At 44.3% G+C, this 27,312-nt stretch overlaps 1 long non-coding RNA gene across 1 annotated transcript; it reads right to left on the bottom strand.

Moving 5' to 3' along the window:
- Nucleotides 1–20,569: 20,569 nt before the first annotated feature.
- On the bottom strand, nt 20,570–25,916 carry LOC139363211 (uncharacterized). Its single transcript, XR_011623160.1, has 3 exons — nt 25,492–25,916; nt 24,358–24,604; nt 20,570–23,627 (listed from the first exon to the last, which is right to left on the bottom strand). It is a non-coding gene; the product is annotated as an uncharacterized lncRNA (long non-coding RNA).
- Nucleotides 25,917–27,312: the final 1,396 nt, after the last annotated feature.

The raw sequence follows: 27,312 nt of genomic DNA, 5'->3' as shown, positions 1-27,312 counted from the left end.
ACAATCCAAGTCAGATCTACGTGGGGAAGCTTGCAGCAGTGTGATGCTTGTCCTGTGTCACCTGATTTTTATTAGATCTACTGAATGTGTTGATGGAAGAAAAAATGGAGAGTGGAGAGGAAAGGGAGAGAACTAAGGGAGGTGGGATTTTTGCAGCACTGAAAGTGCCCAGACTTGAAAAGAGACAGGCAATCCTGAGTTCAAACCCTGCCTATTCCACTTACTGCCTCTGTTACTTGAGCCTGTTTTTCCCATTCTAAATAGAGATAATGAATCTATATCACAGGGTTATTACAAGGAGAGCACAAGGAACAATAAAGAAAGTTTGTAAAATTTGCTTGCTTTTTCTGTTGTTTGGAAAAGAAGATGGTTAAGACAAGAATTTTTTAAAAATAAAATTATTTTTGGCATCATTTAAAGACCAAGATGAGACTCTACTCAGGACCAAAAGGGATTATGGTGCCTTATCCTCCCATGGAGAAAAACGTGCAGTTCTTAAACTCCAAATTTGCATTATTCTGCTCTCCTAACTAATTCTATTTTTTTTTCCTGGTATGCCACTTAGATAGCCTGAAGCTGACAAACACAAAGCCTAGACCCGGGGACCTCCCCAGTTGCTCAGGGAGTCTTCTTTCTGGACCCAAGTTTAAAGGCAGGTTGCATCGTGGGGCCCAAACAAGAGACAGCAGAACTGTCTTTGGTACAAAGAGGCATTCCGGAGTGTGGTTATGGAGAAACATAAAGGGTTGACCTGGGTGAAGCCCACGATAGAAACTTTATGAAAGAACTTCCCAAGGAGGCACATGGTAAGGTGGGCTGTGAGCATGCCAATCGGTGCATTCCCTTGGGGCAGCTGGAGCCCCTGAACCTTTTCTAGTTGTAGGCTGTGAGGTGTCCAGGGAAGGCCTAACGTACGTGGAACTGGAGTCCCTGACTCTCATTAAAACCCCAGAAGCAAAGGAGAGACAGAGAATGAAACAGAAGCAAATTTTGAAGAGAGAATATCCAAAGTTTCCCTGAACAGAAAAACAATATCCAGACACAGACTCTAGAAGCCTAATAAACACCAGTAGGGTAAACATAAGACAAATACATCTAGATATCTCATGGTCTTCTATATTATTGCTAAAAATGAAAGACAGAAAAAAAACTTAAGAGTAATCAGATTTTTAAAAGGATATTACTTTCAAAGGAGCAACACTAACAGCGAATTTCTCAAAAGAACTGATGGAAGTCAGAAGATGATAAAATGATGTGTTTAAAATTCCGGAATCATAGTGGAAGGTTTTAACAGTATAAGTAAATGATAAACAAGCAATCAAAAAGTCAGGAGGGCTATAGAATGCCTGAACAACAGGCCTAGCAGTTTGAATTATTATAATACAGCGGAGACTCACCAAACAAGTACAAAACATGCCTTCTTTTTAAGTACACATGAAACGTTTTCCAAATTGATTATGTGCTGGACCATAAAGTAGTATCAACAAACTGTAAACTATTAAAATCATAGTCTTTGACTACAGTGAAATTGAGCTAGAAATTAATCACAAAAATGAATGAAATGATAATAAAATATGGCATATTAAGATATGTGCTTAAAGGAAATGCATAGCCTCAAATGTACATGTTAGAAAAGAAAAAAGGCTGAAAATAATGATGTGACTATTCATACGAAGAAGCTGGGAATATAAAACACAATTAAACTTTAAGATAGTAGAAGTAGGAATTTAATGAAATAGACGACAAATGTATAACAGAGAAAATCAACAAAATTAAATGTTGTTTTTTGAAAGGGCTAATAAAATATATTACCCCCGAGGAAGACTATGTATTTAATATTTGTGTGTGTATGTAGCGGGGGGAACACACATAAATTATCACGTTAGGGATGAAAAAAGGGACATTATTCCAGATTCTCCTTACATTAAAAAAGTGAGAAGATATTTTCAATAACTTCATGCCAATACATTTCATAATTTATAAAAATAGATCTTATCAAAATTAATAGAGAGAAATAGGAATTTTGAATAGCTCAATAGCTATTAAAATTGAATTCATTATTAAAAACCTTCCCCTAAAGACAACTCCAGGCCCAGATGGTTTCACCAATAATTTTTTTCAAACTTTAATAAATAAATAACTGATTTTATACAGTTCTTTCAGAAATGGGAAAACAAGAGATGTTTTAAAATGTGTAAAGCCAGATATAATTCAAAATAATGCAAGGAAATCACAAGACAGAAATTACAGGCTGATCTCTTTTATGAATGTAAATTTTAAATTATTTTTCAAAATATTAGCAAATCAAATCTGTGATTTATAAAAGGTATAAATTACAACCAATCCGAGTTAATTCCAGAGATACAGGATTGGCTTAATAATCAAAAGACAGCAATTGTAATTTATCACATTAATAGAATGAAGGAGAAAAACCATGTGGCTATATCAAAAGATGTAGATAAGGGCCGGGCGCGGTGGCTCAAGCCTGTAATCCCAGCACTTTGGGAGGCCGAGACGGGCGGATCACGAGGTCAGGAGATCGAGACCATCCTGGCTAACACGGTGAAACCCCGTCTCTATTAAGAAATACAAAAAACTAGCCGGGCGAGGCGGCGGGCGCCTGTAGTCCCAGCTACTCGGGAGGCTGAGGCTGGAGAATGGCGTGAACCCGGGAGGCGGAGCTTGCAGTGAGCTGAGATCCGGCCACTGCACTCCAGCCTGGGTGACAGAGCGAGACTCCGTCTCAAAAAAAAAAAAAAAAAAAAAAAAAAAAAAAAAGATGTAGATAAAGCATTCGATAAAATTCAATATACATTTCTGATAAAATCTTTACTTAACAAAATGAATATAGCATTTCTTTAATCTGACAAAAAGCATCTGTTTAAAAAGATCTGCTGTAATCACTATACTTAAAGGTAAAATACAAAAGCCATCCCTTGAGATTAGAAATGAGTCGAGATTCCTGGATAACTTTTATTCAACGTTTTCCTAAAGTATAGCAAGAAAAAAAAATCTATGAAGTCTCAAAAGGAAGGTACAATACTATCAGTATCTGTAAATGTGTGCTTAGAAAGAGACTAAATATAGCAAAACTATTAGAATCATTAAGTAAATTCAGCAAAGTCACTGAATACAATGTTGACATACAAAAATCAATTGTATTCCTATATATTAGCAACAATTGAAAAGAAAAGAAAATCATACCATTTATAATAGGATCCCCAAATAGCAAATGCCACAATAAGTCTAATGAAAAATCTGCAGGAAAGTATTATAAAATAAATTACAGAAGGTCTAATAAGGAAGGAATAGACTATGTTTATGGATTAGAGATTCAATATTATTATAAAGCCAACTGATCTAAATATTAAGAATTTAGGATACTTTGTTTGTTTTTTGCTTTTTTTCCTTCTGTGAAAAGTGACAGGTTGATTATAAAATGTGTATGAAAACATAAGAATAATAACTACGTTCTCCTTGAATAAGAAAGTAAAATTAGAGGGCTTATAATATTAAGAGAGATTATAATGCTACAGTAATTAAGAGAGCATAGTATTCATGTAAAATAGAAATATTAAGCAAAGTATCAGAAGAAAGTATTAAAAATAGACCCAGTCATATAAAGTTATTTGGTTTATGCCACGTTAACATAGCAGTGCATTTTTAAAAAAATGACCTTTTTCCTAATAGTTTGAATCAATGAAATACATGTATGAAAAAAATATTGATTCCTGTCTTACAGCATATCTTAAAAAATTAGTTCCAGGAAAATTATGAATATAAATATGAGAGCTGAAATAATTCAACTTCTAGTTGAATAATCAGGCTCTTTCATAACATTAAAGTGAAAAATTGTTTTTTAAGTAGGGCACACACAAAAGAATAATAACTATAAAATAGGTGATTAATAAGTTGTACTACACAAAAAATAAGAATGTCTATTCACAAAAATGACTCTTAATAGAGACTGAAAGTCAAGTCTGACAGGAGGAAAGAGATATTGGCAATACATCTACCTGAGGAAGGTCTCCTATCTAGAGTAGATAAAGATACCCTATTAATCAATAAGAAAAAGATGACTCAATAGATAAATGTGCAAAAATCCTTGTTGAGCACCTCTAAAAGAAGACATCCAAGTGGCTAATATGCATATGGAAAGGTGTTAAAAATCTCATTAGTTTCAGGGAAATGAAAATTTAAGCCATAATGTAGCAACAACACTACATATCCCCCACAATGGCTAAAATTGAAAAGATCAACAACACTCAGTGTTGGTGAACATGTGAGGTCCAGCTGAAATTCTCATATCCTGACTATGTGCTGTGGTGTTGTACAGTATGAATTTAAAAACAACACCTTGAAAAACTATATGATGGTGTCTCCTATAAAAACTATATGGTGGTATCTACTTCACTGTGGTATATGAGCCCACATATACCACAAAGACTCAGCAATTCCACCCCTGCTGTTTGCTGGGCGGCCATCTCTCACCCACATCTTCCAGGTCTGCCCTCTTACTGATGTCCAGTGCTTTTGAGGGCCCAAGCCAGTGCCTCATTGTGGTAAAAGGGAGAAGAAACACTTTCCTTCCTATCTTAGGTTCATGACTGAGGCCCCAGAGAAAAGCATATAGGTTTATTTGCCGTAAGTTTTATGTAACACGGGAGCCTTCATAAGGAAAAGGAGCTCCAAAGAAATAGTTCAGCTTGTGTATTTTTATGCTAGACTTGATGAAGAGTTGACAGTTGTGGAGAAAGTAATTGGACAAAGGGGTATGACTTAATGGTAATAAACTGGGGGGAATTTAACGAGGCCTGTTTGTTTAGATTCTTCTCTGTGTCCCTGTGTCCTCATAGGTAAGAACGTTCTTGGGCCAGGTGCAGTGGCTCAGGCCTGTAATCCCAGCACTTTGGGAGGCCGAGGCAGGTGGATCACCTGAGGTTGGGAGTTCGAGACTAGCCTGACCAACATGGAGAAACCCCGCCTCTACTAAAAATACAAATATTAGCCAGGCATGGTGGCGCATGCCTGTAATCCCAGCTACGTGGGAGGCTGAGGCAGGAGGACCGCTTGAACCTGGGAGGCGGAGGTTGCAGTGAACTGAGATCACACACTCCAGCCTGGGCAACAAGAGTGAAACTCCGTCTCAAAAAAAGAAAATAAATATTTTCCTCTGGGTATAGGGAGGGCATCTTTCATATGAGGATTTTATGATCTGCTTCAGGAGAAGGTCAGAAAATCCTTCCCAGGTTTCATGACCTGCCTCATGGGAGAAAGGCAGTGGGGAAGGTGAAAATTCCTTTCCTGCTTCTGCTGTTTTCTTGAATGCCAAGGTGCCACATTTGGGGATAGCATGTCCTGTAACCAATCAGTGGCCATTCTTTGCCCAGGGTGCTATCTATAGAAGCCCTCCTAGTGACCAAACGGTACTACAGTTTTTCCTATCTCAACTGGACCTGAGCCACACTGAGCTCCTCACAGATATAAGGAGCAGGTGTGTGCTGTATTTCATAACAGAGGTCTAAAGCAGTTTTTCTTGTGTCCCCATTCACACAAAACCCCTTGGATTTTCAACTACTCCTGCCTGCTGGCACTCTCTCCATAGACAAAGCCTAGTCCATGGGTTCTGATCAGGAAAGAGACCCCGTGCTGTCCCTTTCATCTGTGTCTTGCCCCTAGGCCCCTGTCATCAACCTTCTGTAAGTGCAAACTGATGCCTGCAGGCTGCTTGTGACATTCATTACTCAGACACCATAATTCTAGCTCTTGCTTTAGGACCCTTGGGACTCCTGCTACATGGTGTGTCAGTTAGGAATTCTTTGGGCTGCAAGTAAGAGAAATCCCAGCCAATGGTACCTTAAATCAATAGGCATTAGTTTTCTGATTAAGAACTTGGGAGGTAGGTAGAGGCTGGTATTGGTTCAGCTGCTCAATTGAATCATCAGGGAGCCAGATGTTTTCTATCTGATCACTGTGACATCCTAAGTGTTGGCTTTTTGTCCCTTATCCTTGCCATCTCATAGTTACAAAATGGCTATGTAGCTCAAGGCATCATGACCACATGCAGTACAGAAACAAGGGGAAGAGATAGTATAGCTCACACTATGTCCCACCTGTCCCTTTTATGGGAAAGGAAAGCCTTCCTTTCCCCAGCCCCCACCCTCAGCAAACCCTGATGTCTCCTTGGCCAAACCATGTCACATGGACGAGCCTAAATACAGAGGACACTGGAAAGTGAATATTCAGTAGTTCAAAATAGCCTTTCACAGCCAGCGAACAGTGCCAAACAACAGTCACTCAGAATCACAAATCGAGAGAAAACTGTTGTATAATCCACCTAGAATGGAATAATTGGGAGCTGGATTTACCTATTCAGCTTGGCTTTCTTTGGGGACAGATACATACTTTCATCTTCCCCATGCTGGCTTTGAAATTACTTGCTTGGTTTTTCTGTGTTTCCAGTCAAAATAAGGTTTTCCTTTGGTAAATGTAACAATTTCCTAATAAAAGTGCCAAATTATTTTATTGAGTGGTGACTTTAGACTCTCCTCCCTGCTATTTATTTGAACATCAGAGTCAATTCCCCCAGTGTCATTCTAGACAATTTGGTAGAGTAAAGGAATGAGAAGCCTCTGCTCAATCAAGTGTCTGATTAATACAGGTGCAGTATGCAAATTGCTAACTTTCTAAAAATTAGAATCAGATAAAACATGCTTACAACCACTCTTACAGTATCTCTCTCTTTTTCTCAATCTCTTAACATCTTCTTCCCAAACATTACCCGTTATGTGTGGTAGGATGTTACCTTTTTGAGACTGTTGTTAATTTTCCCTCTTTTCTTAGCCCTAATCACTTTCCTTTAGACTCCTACGCCTCTCTGCCACTCTTTGCTGATTGTCTTATATGGGCAAATCATAAATCCCACTGAGAAAATGGCAGGTTGCAGGGTATTTACACCAGTATTAAATTTAATCACCATACACACCCTTATCTGGACATGGCACCTCCCCACAAACAAAAGATACTCATTTATCCATAAGATGTTTTTCCGACCTGCTTCGTCTGTCATTGCTAGGTGAGTATTTCCAATCCGCTTTCATATATTGCGTTTATGGCAAATGCAGTGTGTCAGGAATTCTAGATTATCCTTCCCAATGTAGTGTGAGGGGGTGAATTGACAAGTTGTTTCTGTTTCTTTGTGTCTACCTGTACTTTTTATGTACAAATAGAGAGCGTGTTGAAAATTGTTGCTATTTAATGATTCTTTCCTTCAAAACATCCTATGACCCTGCTCACAGCTCTCAAAACATCAAAGGCAGGATGCAGTGCAAAGCTAAAGGCTTAATGGAAAACCAGAAATAGAAGAGTTGGTTTGGAAAATGCAGGATGTGCTAATTAAGATGGGAAAGGCAAAGGGAAAGCCTGCACATCGAGTTTTAGGGCACAGAAAAGAGAGAAAATGGGAGTTTTATGGTCAGAGTCTGAGAGGTGGGCACCCTGACTGATGAGCTGAGTGGCCAAAGAATCAGCATTCCAACACAGAGGTTTCTACCCGTGGCTGAACATCATCTCCTGCATTGAACAGCCACCAAAAGCTGGACTCCACGAGTCAATGGCCAGTGAAAGACAGAGCAAGCTTTGTGTTGAGAGCCTCTGCTAGCACACACAATTTCTGAAAATTTTTTTTCACAGAATGAGTTTAATTAGAGTCTTCAGTTTTTTCTTTTTGTAAAATGTGTTTTGTAAGGCTGGACATGGTGGCTCATGCCTGCACTTTGGGAGGCAGAGGTGGGTGGATTACCTGAGGTCAAGATTTTGAGAGCAGCCTGACCAATATGATGAAACCCCGTCTCTACTAAAAATACAAAAATTAGCTAGGTGTGGTGGTGGGCACCTGTAATCTCAGCTACTTGGGAGGCTGAGGCAGGAGAATCGCTTGAACCCGGGAGGTGGAGGTTGCAGTGAGCTGAGACCATGCCATTGCACTCCAGCCTGGGAGACAAGAGCAAAACTCTGTCTCAAAAAAAAAAAAAAATTTTTAAAAATCTGTTTGCATTCTTTAAAATGGCTTCATTGAGATATAATTCACATACCATATAATTTGCCCACTTAATGTGTATAATTCAATGAGTTTGGTATATTGCATTATTAACCTTTTTATAATTGTGGTGAAAAATATAACACCAAATTCATCATTTTAACAATTTAAATGTACAATTCAATGACATTAATGATATGCACCATGTTGTACAATCATTACTACAATCTATTTCCAATTTTTTTCATCATTCCAATAGTATCTTTCCTTGATTTTGAAAGACGCTGTCTTCAACTGGGCAAACTGACAAAAAAGCCACTGAACTTTGGGCTGTCAATTGTACTCTATGGCTGCCTGGCATGTTGGCTCACCTCTATAATACTTGGGAGGCCAAGGAGGATTGCTTGATCCCAGAAGTTTGAGACCAGCCTGGGCAACACGGTAAGACCCTGTCTCTTTTTAAAAAATTGTCCACTTTTGGTTTGGTGAATGGGGCGTGGTGGAATTCAGCTCCCACATCCCCCTTGGCCAGCCACCTGGTGCAGCACACACTCCCAGCCTTTCTCAGCAGCCCTGTTGATGCTGTCACTGAAGCACTAGGCCCAGACAGGACAAAAGCTTGTCATCCAATGGGGAGAAGTGATGGAGGGGAGGAGAAGGAGGATATTCATTGGTTGAGTACTGATGCTGAGCTAGGCCCTATGCTGAGGGCTTGCATGTCTCTCCTGAAAAGGACTGCTTCATGCTTTAATTCCATATAGAGGGAACTGAATTATATACCATACCTCAAAGTATCTCACAGTTCTTCCAGTTCTTTTGGAGACTCGGGCACCTGTGTAGCTGTACAGAGCGGAGGAGGTAGAAGAAAGGGGTGCTCGTGGAGACAAAAAGAGGACTCTTGATGGGCAAATCTCTAATGGGCAAATCTGTCCTACTCCTGTGCTAACTTCCTGGGACTACCGTAACAAACTACCATAAACATAGGGGCTTAACATAAAGAAATTTATTGTCTCATGGTACTAGAGGCCAGAGGTCAAGGTGTTGGCACTAGAATCAAGGTGTTGGCAGGGCCATGCTCCCTCCAAAGGCTCCAGGGAAGGATCCTTCCTTGCCTCTTCCAGCTTCTAGTGGCTGAAGGCATTTCTTGGCTTGTGGCTGCACCATTCCAATCTCTGCCTCTGCTTTCACATGGCCTCTCCTCTTCTCCATGAGTCTCTTCTTTTTGTGACCCATATAAGGACACTTATCACTGGATTTAGGGCCTACCTGGATAATCCAGGATGATCTCATCTCGAGATCCTTAATTATATCTGCAAAGCCCTTTTTCTAAATAAGATCACCTTTGCAGGTTCTGGGATTTAAGACATAGACACGTCTCATTGGGGGCTACCATTCAGCCCATTACACTCCCACGTGCCCTTGGCCAACAGCAGTGAAGAATAAACCCTTCAATCCACCAAAGGTGAGACCCAGTCCTATGTTACCGCTGTCTATTATAACAATGGTGGCAGAACCAAGGCCCAAGGCTGGTGCCAAATCTGCCATTTTGGAATGATGCCACCATTCCCATTTTATGTCCAGGTCACAGGACACAATCTCACACTAATGGGTAAGCTTCCTATTGGGTGCATTCACCTGCAGGGACCATGGCACCCTCAAAGAGAGACACTCCATTTTCTGGTTTGCTGTAGGGCCAGTGAGCTGAGGAAGCTCCCCCGGTGGAAGCTAGAGGTTGCCTGACCTCGAGGGGAATTTGCAACTTTTTGTGCTGCTTCTCTTCCCTCACTGATAGCTGAGGCACAGGTGGAGGAAATGCTTCTTCTTTAAACAGAGCGCTTCATTTCCCTCAGGGCTTTAAGAAGTGAGGGGCCTGGGGTGGAGACAGAGGGGCCTGCCTTCCCTGGCTTCCCAAGATAGCTTTCCTACTCACTCCTCACTCCTTTTCTTTAGTGAGACAAAGCTCACAGGCTGGAGGAGAGGTGTGGGGAGAAGGACACTATCACTCTGCTTTTTTCTAGATGTTCTCATGTGCGGAGAATCGGGCAACTTCTTCCTCCTGACACTTCCTAGCTTTCTCCTTTTCTGAGGATCCACTTATAGATCAGCAGTGTCTAAGTAAAAAGGAGTCACAGGTTCCTGCTAAATGGTTTGCTAGGTGATTTGTGCTGCTTATATATAATTTATTAAAAAAAAAAAAAACTTTGGAAAGATTGAAAGGAAGGCAGGCAGTCATGGGCTTTGCATACACTTGGAAACATCAATGGGATGTAATTTCAAGACCTCCCTGATGGGCAGTGTCAATATGGAGAATTCCCTGGAGAGTGAGAGCTTGGTCTCCACCAAGAGGGAGGAGCCGTGGTGGACAACAGGAGGTCAGCTTCCCAACAGGTGGAAAGAGCCTGGACCTGGAGGGGAGAATTGGGGGACGAGGGAAGGGAGAATGAAGAGGGTAACGAGAGGCACATCATGCGCAGAAAGACCAGGGCTCACCGAGACTCTCACAGGGTGGTCTATGGGAAAGGAAAGCCTGAGCACAAGGGTGGGGCTGTTCAGTGGACAGTGTGGAAGGCTCTGAAGCTCCGGTCTCCACTGCACCGGCGAATGCTGGGGGAAACCAGCAGTGATGCATTGGGAAGGAAGGCTGCACACATCTGGGAAGCCTGTGGAATTAACTATTTATATTCTTGCTTCTAAATAGTTGGGTAGGATTCAGACTTGTACTTAGTACATTTATCCTATAAATGAAGGTCTTTCTGTCAGGGATCCCTGCTCCAAGTGGTTTCACAGATGAGTGAGTAGGATGCAGGGTGTGACAAAAGAACTAACATTTATTGAGTACCTACCATGTGTCAGGCACTGTGCTAGGGGCATGTTATGTGTGTGCATACACATATTGTCTCATGAAATCCTCACAGTGACTATCTGAAGTTTGTTTTTGTCACTTTTGAGGAAATTGAGACTCAGAGAGGTTCAGCTATTTGGCCAAGGCCACACAATCAGGAGTCACGGACCTACATTCCAACCTGGGTTCGCCTCACCCAAGGCCTGTTTGTTGGACAAGCTCTTACTGAGGTCAACGCAAAGCCTGATGTTGGTTCTCTCCCCTGCAGAGTGCCCAGCTGCCCCACCTCTGTAGGTGATCTTTTCCTTTCCAGCTCTCCTGTGGCTGGGTGTGGCTGAGCTGACACAGCATCTGGGTTTTTTTCCAGACTACACCCTTGGTAAGGTTCCAGTCTGGCTTATGGTGACGCTATTTCCTTTAGGGCCTGTCACCGCTTGTGGCTTTGCCTGTCAGCCCTCCAGTGGGTGGCATGCTGCCTTTGGTGCCAAGCAGTCACTCATTTGGAGAAGCCCAAGGCAGGGTGGCATGTGCTGGCATTCCCCAACTAGCCACATTGGGCGGTAGGTGCTTTGGAGTGCGGTGCCTCCCACCCAAGCTCCATCAGCTCACAGCAGCTGCCTGGAGAGCTGACTCACACCCATCCTCCACACCTCCCTGATCAGAAGGACCAGGACTAGCTTTTTATTTTTTTAGCTTTAAGGAACTGCCTTTGAATTTCAAAGGGGCCAACCTCCTGACCACATGGAAGAAAGTCAATCCCCTCTGCAGCTGCTCTTCCTGCTGCTCTCCTTGCCTGGTAAATTTGGAACTTGGGCTTTTGGGACAGCCTAGTCATAACACTGCCAACCATCCATTCCTGTGATTGGACTGTAGGATTGGGTCACAGTGTGATGAAATGGGCACAGTAATTGGAGTACAGCAGATACTCAACAAAAGGAGAGCCCAGGTAACCAAATCTATGCGCTTCCTAGAATATTTGGATCTGGCATTTACTGAGCAGGTTTGAGAGTCTAACTCCTTTCTGTTAGAATAATAGGATGTTTCAGAGTTAAAGTCACACCCTCTGGGGTAATCTTTATCACAAAGGTTGTTGAATAATTGACCAATTTTTCAAGTTATTCTATGCAACCTCAACCTTGAACTTAAAGGGAAGCTAGAGATGAAAACTCATTTGCAAAGATTATGACAATGAGACAATCTAGTGTGGCCAACTCCATCTTGCTTCTAGTCTCACAGGCTGTTGGTCCTCATTCTTTCATGAGTGTAGGCTAAGCTAAACATGAAAGGAATTTAGCTTATAGTTTATCTTTGAAGCAAGAATGATAATAGTCCTTCCTGAAAACTACCGTTCTCCTTGCTCAGGGACAAAACCACATTTGTAAAACAATAAAAGGCTAAAAGATTATGGTTATGGGAGGGGCCTGAATTCTGCTAAAATGTAGGTACAGTTAAACAATAACCAGCCATTGTTCCCTAGCTTGCTTTTCTATAGTTCCTCTCTGCTCAGGAATTATGTGGTCAGAGATTATAAGATTTGTGACTTCCCCAATTGTTCCTATAGATAACATTACTATTGCATAACCTAAGATTGGCCTTTGGAGATGGTTTTCAGACTTTTGCATCCTGACAACTTACTTCACCTGGACCCATGACTCATGATTCCACCAGTCCTGTGGCCTCCACCAAGACACTGACTCAGCACAGGGGGACCATTTTCCATACTCCTATGAGTTCATCCCCAACCAATTAGCAGCACCCATTCCCTAGCCGCCTGCCTAACAAACTATCTATAAAATCCATAGCCTCTGAGTTCTGAGGGAGGCTGATTTGAGTAGTAATATCTCCTGTCCTTCTGCTCAGCTAGCCCTGCAATTATTAATCCTTTCTCTACTGCAATACTGCTGTCTCAGTGAATTGGTTTTATCTGTGCAGCAGGCAAAAAAAACACATCAGGCGATGCCACTAGAAACTGGCACTAAGCTGGATGTGGGTTCTTAAATTTTGTTTCCTGCTTAATAAGTTATAAGGATCATTCCAAGTCATGGATAGACTCATCCAGGATGGGTGTACTGATGCCACTGTTAAGCCAGTGGGCAGCTGTGATAGAGGGGGCAGAGTCAGTAGACCTGGAAGTTTGCCTCTAATGAGGCTTGGCTGCTGGGAAGGTTGTAATGGCTCTACACTTGAGCTTGCCCATCTCTAACATGGCAGTGACAAGACTTCCTTCTCAGGGAGGTGACCTCAGGTCTCACATGGCCCACCGGACCCTACCCTCCTTGAGAACAGGGTCTCCCTTGTTCTTTGTTACATCCTCAATGCCGAGCATGATAGGGGCTTGATAAAGGTTTGTCCAGTTGATCCTTCTAGGCCTGCCAGCCTTCCTCGTCTAGACCACAGCCACGGTCTCGTATCCACAGGATCTGGATTGAGATTTGTGTTTGGATCATTCCAATCTATCCCACATCTCCACCTATTGTGGGAATAGCTCTATTTCCAAAGAACAATCTACTTTTCCACTAAGTCACACCAGTGCAGTACATAAGTCGGAAGCAGAAATGAAAAGGGGAAGAACGTTGAAATAGTAAAAGTGGGAGGAGAGAGGGAGAGTGTGGGAACAAGGCTGGGACCCACCCCCAAAGAGACTGGAATACATGTGCAGCTTTAGTTCATGGCTTGCCAAATACCTCATGCTGCGCCTCTGAATGGAAAATGGGGTAGAACAATGAGCTGGAATTAACATCGCCTTTGAAAAGCAACTGCTGACAGCAGGCGTTCTGCATATGCCAAGTATTGCCTTCAGACCAGAGAAGCCTTTTCTGGCCCACATGAGCCCCGAGACAGCTTGCAGAAGGCAACACACCCTCGATGGCTGTGACCTCCAGCCCTCTGTGCCCTGAGCGTTTCTGTAGAAAATGTGTGTGTTTAAAAAGGTCATGTATGTTTCTAGAAGGAAGGTGAAAACAAGATAGGTATTTGAGGAAGTATCTATCGATTGGGTACACATTTTGTGGCCTGGTTTAGCAAAGATGTATCCACAGGTCTCAATCAAATTGCTCAGATAGAGAAATGAGAAATTTCTGATTTGATATTATTTAGGAGTCAAGCCATGCCATTGCTGAGATTGTGGTACTTAAGGGAAAAGTGCACTTTTACATATTCTTGACCTGTTCTTGATTTTGGTTAATGGTGTTATTCTCTAGTTTTGAGCCAGAAAAATCTAGAGCCACCCATAACTCCAGGCTGTCAGTCACCTGCCACCCTCATCCACTTGGTTCCCTAACCCTGTCCGCTTCCTTCCCAGTCACGTTACACCTCTATATCTTCATTGCTGCCTCACTGGTGTTGATGATTGCACTGACGCTCTTGTCTTCTAGAATTTTCTTGGTTCAGTTTGTTAAGGATGACAGAGCAGACTTTATTCAAGGGGAGCCGTGGCGATAGGATATGGGGACCACAGCAACAGGGTTTTGCAGTGAGGGAGAGAGATCAGACTCCACTTCAACTCCAGCGAGGACAAGTGGGGATTTATCAGGGAGCTGAGTGGGGGGTGAGGGGGAGGTGGAAAATGACTAAGAGGAAACATCAAGGATGAGGGGTTTCTGGCTAAACTGACTTGATCAGTTACTGCAAAAGGCAGGCCAGGGTGATAAGGCATTGAGGATGGTCAGGCCCCAAAGAGAGGATTTTTGCTAAACTGAGCAGAATTCTTGCTCAGACTGGATTCTACGAGGATAGACAAGGAAGCCCAAGGTCAGGCCCCCAGCAAGTAGAGGACTCAAAGGAGCCTAAATAAAATTTTGGTCAAAGGAAGAGGGTCTGTTAATTTCAACCTCTGTGATTCTGCCAGATTTGACTTTCTTTCAGAAAGTCCAGTTAAACCACTTCCATTTCACAACCTCCATCGTATGCCACTTTACCCAGGGGAAAACTGGGGAGTAAGGTGTTTAACCAGCCAGACAAGGCAGAGTGCAGTGGCGGAGCCCACACTGGGGTACGTGCGTCAGCAACTGGCCTGGGTACTGCTTTGAGCCTCAGTGATGAGTCACTTTATTCATTCATTTATAGGGCAAATTTTATGAAGCGCCTGTGATGTGTAGGCGGTGTTCTAGGCACTGGAGATGCGTCCTGGTCCTCCTGCAACTGATTTTGCTGTGGACCAGCCTCTGTGAGAATCGAGCACATAGGCAGAGGTATCCAGGGTGAGGGGAGGAAAGGCTGATCACAGAGCTAAGGCAAGAAGCTCGCTGAGGTCAGCCCACGTGGTGTCAGGAGTGGAGGCGGAGAAAGACCCCAGCTACAGAAACACAGGCACCTCCTTGCTTGCTGAGGTTTGTTTTAGGAGCTGTCAGGGAAGAAGGGAGAGAAATGGGGCACTAAAAATACCCAAAGATGTTTCCAGAAACCTCTGATGTCTGGGCTCCCACTCTAGATAGACTGCCAGATGGCTGTGTCTCCCTCGGAGCTGTGAAACCCACCAGTGTCAGGGTTGGATCAAAGGCGCTTTATGGCAACTGGTCAAAGAATCAACCAGAACAGCTTGGCGTGTAGGCAATCAGCCCAGGCCTGACCAGCCACGCCCCTCATGAAGAGGCCACATTGCCATTAGATATCCAAATTATAAGTGACTTCAAGATGCAACTCCAATGAGCATCCTCTTCTGACTGTCCTCTATTGCCACCTTTGGAGCTCTGCTTCCAGCTCTTTTAGCTCTATGTGGAGCTTGGCAGCTCCCAATATGCTCTTGGGCCTGGAGAGACTCTACACAGCTCCACACTTGGGCTCCCTTGTTCATTCCAGCAGCGGCGAGCTTGGCAAAGCCAGGAAGTCTGGGATGAGGCCCAGGAGTGTCTCCCTCAGTCTGCGCACAGCAGCTGATAGGAAACCACAGCTGCCAGGCAGCAGCGGCTGCAGAATGCTGTGAGGGGCACCCTGCACATAGCCATGGCTCCTGGGACAGGATGGAGCATGAGCCTCCAGCAGAGGTGGGTGGGGGTGAAGGCGAGGAGGCAATAACCCCTGCCCCTGATGCGCAAGGATGCAGGTTCCAGGCTGTGCTGGAGAGCTGTTCTAGGACCCCAGCCTGGACTGGAAAGGCCCTGCCTGTGGGGGTCAGGGCAGGATCAGAGGAGCTGGGCAGGCAGAACTTTCTCCTGGGGAAGCACAAGTCAGAGGCGGTGGATGGGTGTCTTAGATAGATCCCTCCAAATGCAGACACTGAGGCAAGACTTCAAGCACAAGTCATTATTTAGGAAGTGAGGCCAGGAAGCATGGATGGGGGAAGGGAGACAGAAAAGGGAGGGGAGCAAGGGGACTTATTAAGCCATTTGCCACAGTGGGCACCTGGAGTTTGATCCCACAGGGAGCTCCCGGAGACACTTTAGAACATGCCTTGGATTTAATCCATCTGCGGGACGAGGAAGCTGGGCATTATCCAACAGCTCCCTGCTCACGATTGCTTGAGGCGGGCTTTCTGGGCAGTGACCTGGCACTCTGGATTCTCTGCAGGTGGACCTAGAAGTTTCCCAAAACCGGGCAAAAAGCGGAATGCCAGGGTTGGCAGTGAGCAGCCTCAGACATTGAGGGAAGTGTGGAGGGGATATGGGCTGAGTGCCAAGGCATCTTTATTAGGGAGTCTTGGCAAATAAGAGAACCTAAACATGGTGCCGCTGGGAGGTCAGGCCAGAGAGGGAGCCCAAAGAAGGTACAGTGGCGGGCAGAGCCTGGAGGAATTCCTGGAACCCGAGAGATGGCAGTTACTTCCCTTTCTAATGGAGCGGCTGAGCCTCTGCTGTCAAGGGGAGAAGATGCCCTGCCAAGGTGATTTGCTAGTCACTCTGGTCTCAAGGGAAGCAGGAGTATTTTCAGGTTGGCCATGCCTTTCCTCCTGACCCCTTCCTAAGCACTTTCAGGAGTATCTGGAGTATGGAATAGGTCCTTTTACCCACAGAGCTGTGAATGACTTTTAATTAACAGGAAATGCTGTGGCACGTAGCACATATAGCAGACATTGAGTCTGTCTCTAACCAGAGACATTTTGAGGTTCTGAACAGCTCAAGTCTGCAATTCTCATTCTCCGTACACGCGGCCACTGGTGATAGAGGGAAGGGCCAGCACTGCTCCTGGCTCCTGGGCACCTGGCTAAGGATCGCCCTCCTCTTCCTCCTCCTTCTCTTCCTGTCTTGCTCCTCCTCCTCATCCTCCTCCTCTTGCTCCTCTTTCTCTTTTTCTTGCTCCTCCTCCTCCTCGACCTCCTCCTCCTCTTCCTCCTCCTCTTTTTTCCCTTCTCCTCCTGTTCATCTTTTTTTCAAACTGGTTACCACCTCTAAAATTATAATTTGCTAAAAATCAAAAAACCCCATAAATATAAAAAAATAAAGTGGTGGGAGGATGTGGTTTATTTTGGTCTGCCTTAGGTTCTGGGTGCACGAGCCAGTGCTTATTTTCAGATCTGTCTATTCCTCTTTCTGTGTCTTGTGATCTCACTTAACTCATCCTGCTAGAGTCAACAGATCTCTCCGTGCACAGGGATGAAGCCAGACTATCAAGGCAGCAAAGAGTTTTAAGGCAGCTAAGTGAACAGTTTTGGTTTTGTAAGCGGAAAATTCTTCAAACATGATGCTACATTTTACTTTTGATAGGTGACTGAAACAATCCAGGAGATGGGAAATTCCATACCTAGTATTTCCTGAGGCCTGCCTAGCAATGGATCTGACCATTTCTTTCCACCTGTGTGCTATCCTCCTGCTCTGAGCTGCCATCGTCTCCACTGCTGTGATCAGTGTCATAGCCTCCCTCCTCCACTTTGCCTCCCTGCAGTCTGCTCTCAACATAGCGGCCTGGGTAACCTGTGAGAACATGCAAGGTCAAGTTTCTGCTCTGCTCAGAATTCCCCCATGGCTTCTTGGATTGCAGAGGCTGCTCAGTGGGCTGTCCCACCCCATCTCTCTGGCCTCCCTCCTACTCTTCCTTGCTCTCACTCACTCACTCCCACCTCTCCTGTTGACCAGTCCCTTTGCTACATGCCTCAGAACTTTTGCACTTGCCATCCCTGTCTCTCTAGAATGTTCTTCTCCTGTTCTCTAGGTGGCTTATTCCCTCAGGTTCTTGTTGACTTGCTGCCTTCTCACTGAAGTTTTCACCAATTTTTCTATTCAAAAGTGGACCTCAAACCACCTTTCCTATTGTCATCTTGCTTTGTTGTCCTCCATAGCCCTGTGTGCTATCTAATATACTGCACATTTTCTTCTTACTCATTTCGCTTACTGTCCATCTCTCAGTGAGTGTGGCCTATTGAGAACAGACATTTTATCTGAATTTTCACTGCCTTATGTCTAGCACAGAACAGTGCCTGGCACATATTCAATGTCCAGAAATACTTGTTGGATGAATCTGTGGCAGGCTTCAGGGTGGTAGGACAGGAAAGAGGAACACCTGCTGGGCTTCCCTTAACCCAGAGGTTGCAGCTAGGAAGTCCACAAAGACATTTTCTTTAGCTTGCACAGTGTTTTTCAAAGACTCAAGTTAGTCACCAATGCTTAAGAATATGGTGACTATGGCCGGATGTGGTGGCCCAGCACTTTGGGAGGCTGAGGCGGGAGGATCACAAGGTCAGGAGATCGAGACCATCCTGGCTAACAAGGTGAAACCCCATCTCTACTAAAAATACAAAAATTAGCTGGGCGTCGTGGCAGGCACCTGTAGTCGCAGCTACTCAAGAGGCTGAGGCAGGAGAATGGCGTGAACCCAGGAGGCGAAGCTTGCAGTGAGCCGAGATCGCACCACTGCACTCCAGCCTGGGCGACAGAGCGAGATTCCATCTCAAAAAAAAAAAAAAAAAAAAAAAAATGGTGACTGCATCTCAAAAAAACAACAACAACAAAAAAAAAACATATGGTGACTTCACACAACACCCAGATAACTGGCATTACTTGAAAAATATAGAAAGATCAGAAGTGCCCTTTGTGTGGGGCAATACGGAGCAGTAGCCACTCACTGAGCCACTTTGATGGGCACCCTCTCCTGTTTCACTCATTACCCAGCCCCTGGTGGACAGGTGAGTTGGAAGAGGGGGAGGAGGAGAGGGAGGCAGAGGTGGGGGACAAAAGAGAGAGAGGAGGAGAGGGAGAGGAATGTGGGGGCAGGAACCAGTGCAGCCCCCAGATGCTGCTTTGCCAGGGACCAGAAAGTGCCCCTTGCATTTAGCTGCCCAGGTTCCCACTGGCAGCTGCTCACAGCATCCTGGTCCCTCTGATCTTTGAGCTGCAGAGCCCTTTGTCACATCGTGGCTCCCTAGCAACAGCAGCTATACAGGCATGTGGTCAAGAATGGATGGGCACAAATGCAGCTTAGGAGAGGAAAGAAAATGTATCTGTTGTTAAAGTGCAGACAATTCTCTACACACATGTTAGAAGTTTCAAGCGGCTTTACAACATCAGTTTTGCTAAAACTGGCAATCCTATAGTGTCATTGGCTGAGTACTCCTGAGCACATCTTACACATGCCAACCGGGGTGCTCATGGAACAGAACTAATTAAAGAAGTAAAAAAAGACAAGAAGACATATTTAAGCTTCAACATCTGAGTTATTATAATTAACAAGCAATAAGAAAAATGATATTACTTTTTCCTCATCTTGTGTTTGTTACATCCTTTTATTCTAGGCACCTTCCCCACCTCCTGCTTGGTTTCGCCTTTGAAGGAGCTTGGGCAGAAGTACTAAGTCAACAGCCTCTGCTAGTAGATTTGGAAATAAGAAAAGAGGCCGGGGGCAGTAGCATATGCCTGTAATCAGCACTCTGGGAGGCCGAGACAGGTGGATCACTTCAAGTGAGGAGTTTGAGACCGGCCTGGTCAGAATGGTGAAACCCTGTCTGTACTAAAAATACAAAACAAATTAGCCGGGCATGGTGGCACGCACCTGTAGTCCCAGCTACTCAGGAGGCTGAGGCACAATAATTGTTTGAACCTGGGAGGACAGGCTGCAGTGAGCCAAGATCGCACTACTAAACTCCAGCCTGGGTGACAGAGCGAGGCTCCGTCTCAAAACACAAAACAAAACAAACAAACAAAAACAAAAACAAAACCCACAAAGAAATAACAGAAAGTCTGTCAATTAGTTGAATTATTTATAAAATATTTCTTTTGCCTTATATGTTTGCAACATTGAAAAGATACAGATGTAACCTATCAACAGATGCAGGTTGCTATAAAATTAAGTTTCTTTAAAATTTAAAAAGCACACCTCCCTCCCATGTCCATCGATCATGCTCAACAGTTCTGATTTAAAACATACACTTTGAAATATGACTACTTCAAATTATGAGAACCACGAATTTAGGTAATTGATTTCTTCTCTCAGATTATTCAGTGTATACCCTGGAAATATGATTAATTAGGCTTGCATGTATAACAACACATACTGATTTTAGAAAAACTAATGCTGTGTTAAGTAACTTGGACCTTTAGTTTGGTTCTGCAAAGAAATTTCTTCACACTGCTTGGTGTATTATCTTTCCCTCAGTAGAAGCTGAAATTGCATTTGCTAACTAATTGTTGCTTCACTGTTTAATGGCAGGGGAGAGACCTCAGCTGATCAGTGAGCAAGTTTGCTAAGCACCTATAATGTAACAGTCACGGTTCCCCACTGTCTTAGTCTGTTTGTGCTGCTATAATGAATGACCACAACCTGGATGGTGTAGACAACAAACATTTATTTCTCACAGTTCTGGAGGCTGAGAAGCTAGAGATCAGGGTGCCAGCATGGCTAGGTTCTGGGAAGGGATGGCTTCTGTTATGTCCTCACTTGGCCTTTCATTGGTGACTGCAGGCAGAGAGGAAGCAAGGGATCTAGTGTCTCATCCTCTTGACAAGGGCACTAACCTCATCATGAGGGCCCCACCCTCATGCCCTCATCTAACCCTAATCACCTCCCAAAGGCCCCACCTCCTAGTATCAGCATAGTGAGGATTAAGGCTTCCACGTATGGATTCTGGGGACTACAAACATTCAGCCCCATGGCACAGGCCATGGTGAAGCAAAGATAATTGAGGACCACGAGGGCCTCTGGGACTCATAGTTCATAGAGAGACAGACAAAGAAGCAAGTACAGTGTTTGGAAAACAAAAACCTACAAAGAGCTCTAGAGGATTGTAGCGGGAATGACACTTTTCATAAGCAAAGATCAAGGGGCTGGAAGGACGTGTGACATTTAGGAAATGGTGCCCAGTCCGACTATAATGGTGGTGGCTGCTGCACCTTCGGCCCCCCTTGCCTATGCTGTTGCACAGTTGCTGCTCCGATTATGATTGTCACGCCTGGCCTCACTAACCAGTTGTCTTGGGACATGGTTCTGCCCTGAGAATGCAGCCTCTACAACCTGTACTTTTTCCGAGATCTTAAGGAGCTAAAACAAGCTCTCCAGAGACAAGAAAAGAGGGTACACTGAGGACCGCCTGCTTCCTCCTGGCTACATATCAGACTGGTGTTTGAGGAGGGTGCTCTCTCCTGCCACCTGCAGGATACCGGGCCACCCTTGGGAAGTGCCGGGTGCAGGAATGCTGGGGCGAAGGGGACTTCATTGGGCAGAGGGAGTCTTTGGGTGTGGGAGGGTCTGGGGTAGAGGTGGTGGACCCCATCAGTCATCACAGACCCACCCTGGGGATGCTGGCGCCTCTCCAGCCGCGCGGTGGGCAGGCATCAGGGATCCATTCTAAAGAGATAAACAAGGCATGGATTTGGGAGTGTAGGAGGGAGGAAGGCTGCATTCCGAGCCATCAAATGCAATGGCGCCTTGATGTGAAGTTGGGGAGACGGAAGGCAGAAGTGCCCCCTCTGCTTTGCTGAAAACTGGAGCTGCTGGGTGAAGACAGGGTGATTACCCACATCTGACTTTCCTCTTTACATCTGGGGTGCCAGGGCCTAACGATCCCTCCCCCTACCCCCATTTCTCCAGGAAGCCTTGAAATCCTTTACCAAGCAGGGCGCCAGAGTTCCTGGGGCTTGCCTGCAAATTAGGTCCTCCCCAGCACCCTCCCTTCATTGTGGGACCTTCTCATTTCTGCGGCGTTTTCCATCATGCCAAAACCTAAGACTAAGGACCCTCAGCATCCTAACATACCCAGTGATTGTCTACACCTCCTGAAGTTTCCTGTCACCTTCTCTTCAAGTAGCTTTGCCATTAACTGGGCCCCTTTAAGCAGGTTGCTGAATCCCAGTTGTCACCTCTATAGCAAGAAGGACTAGAATCAGATAATTTCTAAGATCCCCACCAGGCAAAGAGGAGAATACCAGCATCCACTCAGACTTTTCCTACACATATCGGCTCCTGTAGAAAGTAAATTGAAGGGAAATGGGAAGGAGAGACGGCACATATTGAATTTCTCATTAGCCCCACTGCCTGGTTCTCATTAGTGAGCCTTCCGGGTTACAGGCACAAGGGCCAGGACTTATTTTCATGGCTGAATAGCACATGTGAAATGTAGGCGATTTCTAATCCATATTATATGAGCTCCACACTTTGCTATCTTATAAAGTAATGGGCAACGCTCAAGGAAAACCCCATCAGAATGACGGGCTAATCCTTCAGGGGGAAAATATTGCTGTTCTGCATAAGCTTTGGCTCTCTGCTTAATTAATCCCTAAAACTTTCAGACCTTAATGAGAATAATTAGACTTGACAGTACTGAGCTTAATGCACAACTACAGACAACAAAAACCGTGTTCGGTTTATAAGCTTCCCAGAGCTTGCTGAAAGACAGGCTAATGTTATTTACAGCGGCCTCAGTGAGGGGCCGGACGAAGGTTCGGACTGGAAATGTGCCTGGCTCTCCCTGAGGACAATTTCTCTGAGGAACGGGGTACTATAGCCCCCTTTTGTGGCTTTCCCTCCATAACAAACCATGGTCTAGACAGGACCTGGCTAGAAATTCCCTTATTACCAGCCCAGCCAGACTCCATTTATCATCACCTTGAATGTAATGCTCGTGCAGAACCTCCAGGCCTTTCCCGTTCACATAACGAATCGGGGGAGGCAGAGCTCTTACGGCGCTCCAGCCAGTGTCCGCCCGCTTCTGGAAATACCTCATTTTCCAGAAAAGCATTCATTTGTCAACAGAGGGATAATGCTAAAACCTTGAAGACAAATCGGCCAGAAGGCAGGATGGGAGAAGCAGGCAGGGTACAGCCTGGGAGAGACGGCGGCTTTGCCTCGGTGCAGTTTATTTGATTTGTTAGCCTTGTGCCAGCCTCAGTCTTCTCCAAGAAGAGGTTGAAATCTCTTCTTGAAATGGTTTGCGCGTACACTCCTCAAACAGAGAGTCCAGAAGTTTCCCTCTGGCGCTGCAGAGATGACCAAGTTAATTTTGTCTGTATCCGTGAGAGGCTTCTCAATGAGGGGCCAAATAACTGCACAGGTTCTGGGTGCTGGATGAAGCCTGTCCCCACGCTTGGGCGAAGCTGTTGGAGTTGGGCATGCAGACTCGAGCAGGAAAACCATCCCACCTGGTGAGATGACATTAGGAATCCTTAGGAATAGGGATGGATTTCCGCACATTCCATTGGTTCTGATTATCATAGGAGATACGAAACTCGTGATCAAAGCTACCTTAACCATTCTCAAGATTATAACAAAAGTGATAATGTCCATATGGAGAGAGATTCTTCTCAGAAATGCGAAACTGCAGATAAGCAAAATGACTGTCCAGTGCTTCTCAGTTTTGACATGATCTATGAGTTCAGAGTTCTTGCAGATCTAAGGAGATGAAAGGAAAGGGGTGCAACATCGAGATTCAAAAGCCAGCATGTTACCTTTTTAAAAACAGAAATCAATACACACACGTGCCTGTGTATACACACATACACACAAAGCAATGTGAGGACAGGAACTTTGACCCTGGAAATGGCACTAGGCTAGAGAGCTTTGTTTTTAATTCTCAATCAAGGATCTAAAACAGACTTCAAAGGGCATTTAAGCTGACAGTTTTATTTGCTCCTTGAGGAAGAGGAAAGATGAATAAGCGTAAAGACAGATCATTCGCAAAATAATTGCAGCCCTGACATATCTAAATGAGTTTGTAAAAGAAAATACAGTGGCAATTGATCTTATTAATTAGAGATGTACCAGGATGGTAATACTCACTTATCCACAGATTGCCTGCAGCTACAAAAATAAAATAAAATAAAATAAAATAAACCACTTTCTCCTCGAGAACACAATTTCTTTCCCTCCCTGCCACAGAAAGTCAGCTGAGAAAAAATCCCTTGTGATTGCCTCTTCTCTCTGCAGTGGGTAACGGCCCTTAGAGGGCAGTGTGGATGGCTTCCTTTCTGCCCGTGGAGTCTTGGGTTTACGCTGGATTGCACGATGCCTCACATGGTGCAGTGGCTTGTCGCAATTGATTGAACATGTAATCTGACAAACAAACGAAAATGGGCTACAAAAAAAGGGAGAGCTACTTTTTAAGCCTGTGTGTGTCATTTACCTGTGAAGAACGGCCGTAAAAGCCATGGCAGGCCCGACTCTGCCCATTGCTCATTCTGTCTCTGTTCTTTCCATTATCTTATTTCTGTGAACAATTGCTTAGCATATGGAATACACTTGAATAGAATAGCCCAGTGATAAAACGCTGGGTGACGATTGGGTGGCAGCCACCTCTGAGTGCAGTCCAGCCCTGTGCCATTGGAGGTGAATCTTCAGGTTGCTGGATTTGAAACTTACATAAACACTCACTGTATTATTACAGAAGAGAGAGAGAATGGGAGAGAGAAAGGAAGAGGAAGAGGATGAGAAGAGGAAAGAGAGGAGGAAGGGAAGAGGTGGGTAAACAGTAAATTGTTTAGCACTGGCAGAATCATCTAGTGCTACTCCAGTGATTTCAAAGGGTGTGTGTGTGTGTGTGTGTGTGTGTGTGTGTGTGTGTGTGTGTGTGTATTTTGGGCACTTGTGGGCAGGGGGATCAAAGTGGGAGTATAGGTACAACAGTGTGTATAAGGCAAGTAGGAACTAAAACCCAGCCTTTGGTGTCTCACCAAGATGGACACAGTGGCAGGGCCCTGTATATGTCCCTCAAGGGGGAGGATTTTACTAATTTGCACTAAGGCCTAGTGGGGCCAGAGGGTGAAGAGTGGTGTGATGTGAAAACAAAGCAGGGCAACAGCTTTGATATTAAAAATGACCCATGTCACCCTGATCTTCCAACTTGTCTGGAATAGAAAAACTCGTAGCCAGCAGACTCCAAGTACATATTGATATTACCCACACAAAGTTAAAAAAAAATACATGAAGTAGTGAGGTATAGTGGTGGTGTGCAGCTGTAGTCCCAGTGACTCAGGAGGCGGAGGCAGGAGGATGGCAAGTTTGAGGTTGCTGTGAGCTATGATCGTCCCACTGTACTCCAGCTTGGGCAGCAGAGCAAGATTCTGTCTCAAAAAATAAAAAAAGAAGGGCATGATTCTTTCAAAAGCAAAAGACATTTTAATATCACTGTGACTGTGCCTTGACTTTCCTGGAGTAACAAGATTAAATTTATTATGAAATTTCAAATGAACTTTAAAGTAGAACTTGACAGCTTTTGCAGGATGCAGGAATGCCCAAGCCCATCTCACCTTTCTCTTGCCTCCTGGAAGCAGGATCTTTATTGAGTTGTGAAGAGCAAATGTGGCTCATTGGTTCTTGGTGTCACCTGCTACAGGGACTCACCAGTTCTGACCTCCAAATTAACCAGGGTGAACGCAGATGCAGGAGATGCTGTGTGAATGCTGGGGAAGGCCGTGGAAAAACACAGGCCTGAGTAGCCGACAGGCCCCAGTCAGGGAAAGAAAAAGAATGCTCCCAACAGATCAAAGCCCACAGTCTCTTAAAATGGAAATGAACATTTAAAAAAGGCCTTTCTCAAGGGAGAAATATGCAGTAAATCAGAGCTTTTGAAAGACAACTGGGGCCTGTGCCGGTTTTTGAATAACTCGTCGTTTAATAAATGTTCTATTTTTGACCCTTTAGGGAAATATACAACTCCATCTGAAACTTATGAGCCAAAATAATTTAACTTTTTTTTCCATCTCACTTTTATAAGTTTTGTGATGGAGACAAATGATCTGGAAGCTTTCTTTTTAAGGTTTTATGATGAGGCGAGGTCATTTAACGAGAGAGAAATGGTTTTCTCTGCACACCAGCTCTGACTCGCTGAGTGTTTGGCTAGTTAGTCCTAGCATTTGAAGTCAGGATCCACAAAGAGGAAGCTGTGCATGGAGTTTTGAGGAACTGTTCTTGGTTTTCTTTGTAAGGGCTTCATGATAAGCATGTAAACATGCTATACTCATTGTAGATCATCTCTTCTAACGTGTATGTATGCGCGCGTGTGTGTGTGTACATAGAACATTTGAAACCGTATATCAGTGACTGTGCCTTGACTATATGAAACTATATGTCATGCACCCTCTGTGCTGGTGAAAAGGAAGTACTTAATATATGCTGGAATTAAGTTGTTGGATTTTTCCACATATTTTCTAATCCCTAGGATCCTAGGCACACAGTTTGTCTACAATATATTCTTGTTGCCTTGTTGTGCTGTTTTATAAAATCTTACCTATCTTCAACTGCCTTTGGACCGACGCATACTGGACCTGAGAGATCAGCTTCCTGTCCACCAGATCCTTGAATTGTTAAAAATGTTACAGGCTCATTTTACCTCCGATGAGTGGGTGCAGCAAAATCCCAGGAGCAGATGTCCCTCATTTACTCACATTGCTCCATCCCATCCCTTTCTGCTGGGTCCTGAGAGCAGCCTTCTCCCTGGCACCCAGCTGGGATTCCCACTAACCCGACTCAGGTTCAAGGGCTGAGGGAATTCAGGATCTGAGGGATGGCTCAAAGACCACATGGAGTTCGGTTTTGCATGTTTTCTTTGAGTGCCGGCCAGCAAAGACCGTGGCCTCACATAATTTTTCTGCCGGGTGTGGAATAGTGCCATAGAAAGATGATTCATGAGAAGAAATTGTCAAGTTTCTGCCTGGAACTGAATGGAAAAAACTTGGTTGAAAAAAATCCCAGACATGCACACAGAAGATACATAGGACCAAATTTATATCTTCAGCTTTGGGAATCTACATTCATTATTTCTCTAACTTGACTTGAAAATGGGTAAAAATCTGGCCACAGTGCTCTTGTTGGGTTATAAAGAAAATTTCTGTTTTTATATTAGCATCTGGCCCATAATAGTTGCTAATATTTGCTTTGTGTTGCTCAGTTTATAAGGTGTTTTTTTTCCCTGTGTATTTAAATTGCATATTAGACCTGAATATAGGTATTTTTTCTTTTACAATGAGAAAACTAAATCTTTGTGAGAGCCACATGGATAATACCAGTGTAAGTAATTTAATCCAAGCCCTCTGCATTCTGCAACCTTCGTTTCAGCCACAAGGTGATTCCATTTGGTGGC

Source organism: Macaca nemestrina, chromosome 5, assembly GCF_043159975.1.
Source record: "Macaca nemestrina isolate mMacNem1 chromosome 5, mMacNem.hap1, whole genome shotgun sequence".
NCBI classification, from domain to species: Eukaryota; Metazoa; Chordata; class Mammalia; order Primates; family Cercopithecidae; genus Macaca; species Macaca nemestrina.
This window is presented reverse-complemented; position numbering and strand designations above follow the sequence as displayed.